The sequence below is a fragment of the Aegilops tauschii genome, chromosome 1 (genome assembly GCF_002575655.3).
Source record: "Aegilops tauschii subsp. strangulata cultivar AL8/78 chromosome 1, Aet v6.0, whole genome shotgun sequence".
Taxonomy (NCBI): Eukaryota; Viridiplantae; Streptophyta; class Magnoliopsida; order Poales; family Poaceae; genus Aegilops; species Aegilops tauschii.
The window spans coordinates 27,664,537-27,671,101 of NC_053035.3; the positions used below are offsets into that span (position 1 = coordinate 27,664,537).

Here is a 6,565-nt window from a genome sequence, read left to right on the forward strand (position 1 = left end):
CCCCCCTATGATGCATCTGCTCCAACAAGAAAAAGAAAGCAAACATCTATTGCAGAGAGTTTTAATGCTGAAGTCCGGCAACAAGCTGATGCTCATATTGCTAGGATGCTTTACACTGCAGGTGTGCATTTTTTGTCTCACAATATTTTCTTTTCTTGTCAAACATGGATAGATTTATCATTTATGTGTTGCTGATTTGTTGAATGCTGAGTTGCTGCCTTGGTGGTTTGAGTATATTGTAGGGCTTCCATTCAATCTTGCAAGGAACCCTGACTTTAGGGCAGCCATCACCTTCATTGCAAACAACAGCTTGGGTGGGTATGTGCCTCCAGGATATAATTCATTGAGGACAACTCTTCTTGATCAAGAGAAGAAGCATATTCAGAGGAGCCTATAGCCTATTAAATCAACATGGCCTTACAAAGGAGTGACCATTGCAACGGATGGGTGGTCTGATCCTCAAAGGCGGCCCATTTTAAACTTCATGGCTGTGACAGAAGGTGGTCCAATGTTCCTAATGGCAATTGACACCGAGGGAGTGGTAAAATCTTTGTACCTACATAATTTACTGTCTTTTGTTCCTTTTAGTTGCATATATTGCTTGCTGATTTGTCTTCATTGCTAGATAAAAACCAAGGAATACATCTTTGAGAAGCTAAAGGAAGTGATCGAGGAAGTTGGAGTTGAGTGTGTGGTTCAAGTGGTGACCGACAATGCTGCAAACCGCAAAGCTGCTGGGTTGATGATTGAAGCAAAGTACAAGAACATATTCTGGACTCCTTGCATAGAGCACACTCTCAATCTTGCATTAAAGAACATATGTGATCCGAACAACAACGAGGGAGACAATTTCCATCTCTGGTTCATCGAAGAGGTGACTGAGGAAGCTTCTTTTATCAAGAACTTTGTCATGACTCATATCATGAGGTGGTCTATGTTCCACGAGTTCAACAAGCTCAAATTTCTTCAAATTGCAGACACAAGATTCGCAAGTGTCGTGATCATGCTCAAGAGGCTTCTATTGATAAAGGTTGCACTTGTTCAAATGGTTGTTCATCCTAATTGGGCTGCTTATAGGGAGGATGATACAGCTAAAGCTCAAAGGGTTAAGGAGCATGTTCTCAATGATATTTGGTGGGACATAATTGAATACGTCGTTTCTTTCACCGAGCCTATTTATGCAATGATAAGGTTGGCTGACACGGACAAGCCATGTCTCCATTTGATCTATGAAATGTGGGATTCCATGATAGAGAAGGTAAATGATTAATTGCTTCAAGCCTTCAAGCATCTTTCAACTCATTACTCATTAGCATGTTGTTTTCATTTGTGGAGCATGCTGATTTTATTTGTTGCTTCTTTCATAGGTCAAAATGCCCATCTATAGGTTTGAAGGAAAGGAGGAAGGTGAAGAGTGTATCTTGTATGACATTATTAAAGAGATCCTTGTTTCCCGATGGACCAAGAGCAATACCCCTTTACATTGTCTTGCTCACTCACTAAACCCAAGGTATAATCTTCATTGGTTCTCATTCAAATTCTTTAACTTGAACATGCTTGCTGTTGCTGATTTTATTTACTTCATAATATAGGTACTATAGTCCAGCTTGGATTAATGAAGTCCCTGGCCGTATCAGCCCTAATGCTGACCATGAAGTTACAGAAATGAGAAACAAGTGCTTTCAGAAGTTCTATCCAGATCAAGAGGATTTCAAAACCATCAAGAAGGAATTTGCTGATTTTGCTCTTTTCATGAATGCCTTTGAAAATCCAGATTCTATTGAAGATAGAGCTGATTTTGAACCTCAACAATGGTGGGGTACTCATGGAGTCAGCACAAGGCTACTAATTTTTTTGCATTGAAGGTACTTGGGCAGCCTGCATCTTCCTCTTGCTGTGAAAGGAATTGGAGCACATATGGTTTCATCCATAGTTCTGGAAGAAACAAGCTAACACCTGCTAGAGCTTCCGATTTGGTGTACACACACAACAACCATCGCCTTCTTTCAAGGAATTCTCAAGCATATCAAACTAGGCCAAGCCGAATGTGGGATGTTGGGGGTGATGGAGTTGAGTCTTTTTCTGGCGTTGGCATGCTTGAAGCTGCAGATCTTTCACTTGATGAACCAGAATTGGAGGAGGAAATCATTGATTCTCTGACTTGAGTCTACTTCCATTCACTCCTTCAGCCATGAGAGAATGAGACTATGAGTCATTCTCTCCATTTATGTTTGTAGTTGTTATGTAATCGACTTATGAACTACCTATTTGCCATTTGAACTATATGTGTATGAGACTATGTGGCCATATGAGCCTTGCTATTTGTCATGTTCTTAGACTCTTAGTGGACTATGTGAGCTTGTCAATTTGCCATTGTTTGGTTTGTATTTAAAATATGGTGTTGAGATTGCCAAACCATTATGCAATTGGGAGCCAAATGGCATTGCAAGTTGGGTAAGCAAAGCAAACATCTTTTTTACTGTTTAACATGTGTTCTTATTGTGGGACAGAATATATCTTCTACTCTTCTAATCTTCTTTACAATTTGTGTTTGATGTGTTTTGCAAGATGCAACTTGCAGTGAGATGGGGGGGACGAGGATCGATCAAGCACTTGATAAAAGAGACACCAAATGGGGCAGTACTCTAGTCTATTCTTTATTTTGATCTCTTTCTCATTAATTTTCTGTCTTAACTCTATATTACATGGCATATTTTATATATACTCGCCGTATCCCCGAATGCCTGTTTTTGGAAAATGCCGTATCCCATATCCCCGTATGCGTATCCCCGTCTTTCCGTCCCGTGTCTATGCTTTTTAGCCTTCAACATCATAATCATCCATTTGTGATCCAGAAAACAAGCACATAAAGCATCACTAGCAAACATCCACTTCTACAAGTTAGTCTCTAGCAGCAAAAAAGACCCGCTGATGGGGATGGATCTACAAGTACAGATTAACCAAGGCTCGATGGCCATGGCCGGGCACATGAGAGAGAGAGAGAGAGAGAGCAGAACAGAGGGGCTTACTTAGTGCACCAGAGGCCCAGGCAGGGGAGACCGGTGAGGAGCTTCGTGCGGCCCTTGTTAGGGACGGCGGCGGCTCTGCTCCAAGGTACGGCCAGCAACAAGCAATGCCGGTGTGCGCTGCTGTGGCTAGGGTTCACCGCTGGATGCGTGCGTCCACCTGCATGAGGAAGGAAATCTGTCTCAGGCACTCAACACAAGCATTCTTGAAGCAGCAGGAACAATGGGAATGAAAGGTAATTACACTTTGAGATATAGTTTAAGGCAAGAAAAAATGAAGAAGAGCGTCTGACCATAAAGTTAGTACAAAGTTGGGTCATCTATTTTGGAACGGAGGGAGTAGGACTTAAGGAACAGTGGGTCATGCATATAAACGTGCATAACGGAAAGAGATGCAGCATTTTTCAAGCTCTTATTTATTTAAAGCATGCATCAATTTGACTTGAGTAATATGGTACATTTCCTACTATCAGGGAAGACCTTGCACAGTTCCTAATGATATTCAGTCGCAGAGATTCAAGGCAACCGAGTTGCATTAGCTTTTCACAAACCTCTGTAGAATAGACATATTGACAGGGTGAAAAACTGTAAATTTGATTATTTGGTCATTTTAACAGCATCTTAAATATCCTACAGGATGGTGTGGTGTCCAGGAAATGATTACAAGATAGTCCTAGAAACAAATACTTCAACTTCACCATCTATCTCATCTGTATTAAATTCAACTTCATTCATCCATTTGGGATTCAGAAAAGCACACATACCATCACTAGCAAACGACCCCTTTTACACTAGCTAGTCACGCACCAAACATGTATGTGATGACCATGGGCACATGAGAGATCAGATCACAGCCATCCAGCCAGGCAAAAGTGTTCCGGGGACGGCTGCTCCAAGGAACAACAAGCGCTCGTGTTCGGCTAGGGTTCGTCGCCGCTGGACGCATGCGTGCACCTGTGCGAGCAAGTCAACCAACCGATGGTGCATCATGACAGCATGAAAAATTGTAAACTGGATTATTTGGTCATTTTAGCAGCGTATTAAAATATCCTACAGGGTGGTGTGGTGTCCAGGAAACGATTACAAGATACTCCTAACAATGAATGCGTCAAACTTGATCGTGCATTTGGGATCCAGAAAACAAGCACATGTATCATCAGTAGCAAAAGATCCACTTTTACAATCAACTTTCTTCCATTGGCTAGTCAAGTAGCAAGCATGTATACGATGGCATGGACACATGAGAGAGAGAGAGAGAGAGAGAGAGAGAGAGCGAGAGCGAGAGCGAGAGAGAGAGAGAGAGAGAGAGAGAGAGAGAGAGAGAGAGAGAGAGAGAGAGAGCAGTTCACCTAGTCCAGGGGAGGCGTAGTCGGGGCAGAGGAAACAGGAAGAGCTCCGCCGTAGAGCCAGCCAGCCAAACATGCTCCGGGGACGGCCGCTCCGAGGAAGAGCCAGCAACAACCAACGCTCGTGTTCGGCTAGGGTTCGTCGCCGGTGGACGCGTGCGTGCACCTGCGCGAGCAAGTAAACCACCCGCCCGATGGCGCATCAATGGCGAGAGATTACCTTGAGGAGCAGCTGCGCTAGGTAGGGTCCCAGGCGAGCGAGCAGAAGCAAGTGGAGGAAGCTCCATCGCGTGGGCATGGCCGAGCAGAAGCAGCCGGTCCTCTCCCGACGAGCGACCGTGGAGCGCCGGGTCTCGATCTGGGCGTCGTCTCCTCGCGCACGGCCGGCGCGGAGGTCTTGTCCCGGTGCTCGAGCGTGCCCTCCGTCGAGAAGAGGCCCAGGTCGAAGAACCCCTTGCCCTTGACGACGGTTCCCGCGGATCTGGGAGGGAGTGCCATGGCCGCCGCCGCCCTTCTCGATCTACGTCTTCTCTTCTCGTCTCCTCTTGTCTGACGACGAGAGGGGAGGGGAGAGGATGGGGAAGGCCGGCGGCGTGGTCCGAGGGAGGGAGAGCTCGACGGCGGCGGCGATGTGGGTGGGTGGGGCGGCGGCGAGGTCGGACTGAGGGAGTCGAGGAGACGAGAGAGGAATGAATGTCGGGTGGGGTGGGTTGGGTGCCAAAGAAAGAAAGAAAGGTTTTTCTGTTGGCTCGCTCTCATTGGTGGATGGCCACCTCCCACGGATCGTGGCCCCTCTACACAAGATCTCGTCCGTCCGTCCAAATCTACGGCCGCCGCCTCTCCTTTTCTTATCTCAATTTGACCTCACTTATTGGAGCGGGAGCGGTAGAACTATTTGGATTCTTCGGCGGGGGCGGGAACGGCCCCAAAATATTTTCGAGGTAGACATGTGGGGAGTTGTTTCCTCATTGGTGGATCCCGACCTCCCAAATAACAAATCTCTTCCCAACACCGGCACCCCAACCTAAACCCCACCCGATTCATCAGTCTCCACGTCTGGATATCACCGAATCAGACTAGTTGACGTGTGAGAAAATTTCAGGCACCTATGAAATAGGTATGAACTCTCCTATCACATAAAATAATGATTTACAATAAATGGTCTAATGTAAGTAAAAAATACCATATTTCTTCAAGTGATCTACAACTTTTCACCCCACATGTTATAACTATGAAGCATGGTTAGAATAACATGATAAATAAATATCCTAAAAATATGAAGAACCTAAGTTAATCGTCTTATTGAGGATGAGAAATGTACTAGAATAGTGTTTACCAGGGCGACTAGACATGTAAAAATGTACTCATATTTTTGCCAATAATAACATATTTATTGAAATACCATGGTCAAGGGTTTATTTATAATGAACATATTATACATTTGAAAGGTAAGCTCAATGATGTGTTGTCTTCTGATAATAGAAAAATCAATTCAAAAAAAAATGAGGGTATGACTCTACCACGGAAGGTAGTTATGGAAGACAGACTTGTTGGCAAGTGGTACGTAGCGAGCACGGGTTGAACCAGATCGACGTTTGCCGCTTTGGACCACAATCTCAAGGAGTTTGTCGAACGATGTGCATGTTTGGTACGACAACACATGTTGTGCACATGACCTTCAACAAATAGGAGGGGCATGGGTCATGAGAGTTCGACATTCCTTTACCATGCCTCGTGGCCAAATGTAAAACACTTGCTCAACCAAATGCACCAGTCGCTACACGCCACTGCCCACTCTGCCCCGCTCCCGCTACATACGTGTTTGAGAACAATGTGTAAACAAAGTCTGATGGAAAATTTGTAGGAATAAAATCCAACATCACAATTGGACCTAAAAATGGTAGGTATGAACAATTGTATCACATAAAATAGTGATTTACATTAAATGTTCCACAAATACTGACAACTGAAAACGAAATATAACAATCTAGAGCTTTTGGATTTGATTTTTTTCCTTCAAATGGAGAGGTACCACTGTGGGTGGCGATAAGTCATAGTATTGCATTTTTTAGAAGTTGTTGTCAGCCATGCATAAAAGAAAAGAAAAAACACCAACATGGTAGTTTCCCAACTCACCGCGAGGTATAAAAATTTCTTCTGTGTCATCTCAATATGTCATACTATGCAAATTTG

General features: G+C 44.3%; 1 pseudogene; it reads left to right on the forward strand.

The window, feature by feature from the left end:
* The first annotated feature begins 361 nt into the window (after nucleotides 1-361).
* LOC109753433 (uncharacterized) lies at nucleotides 362-2,352 on the forward strand (annotated as a pseudogene).
* The last annotated feature ends 4,213 nt before the right edge of the window (nucleotides 2,353-6,565 follow it).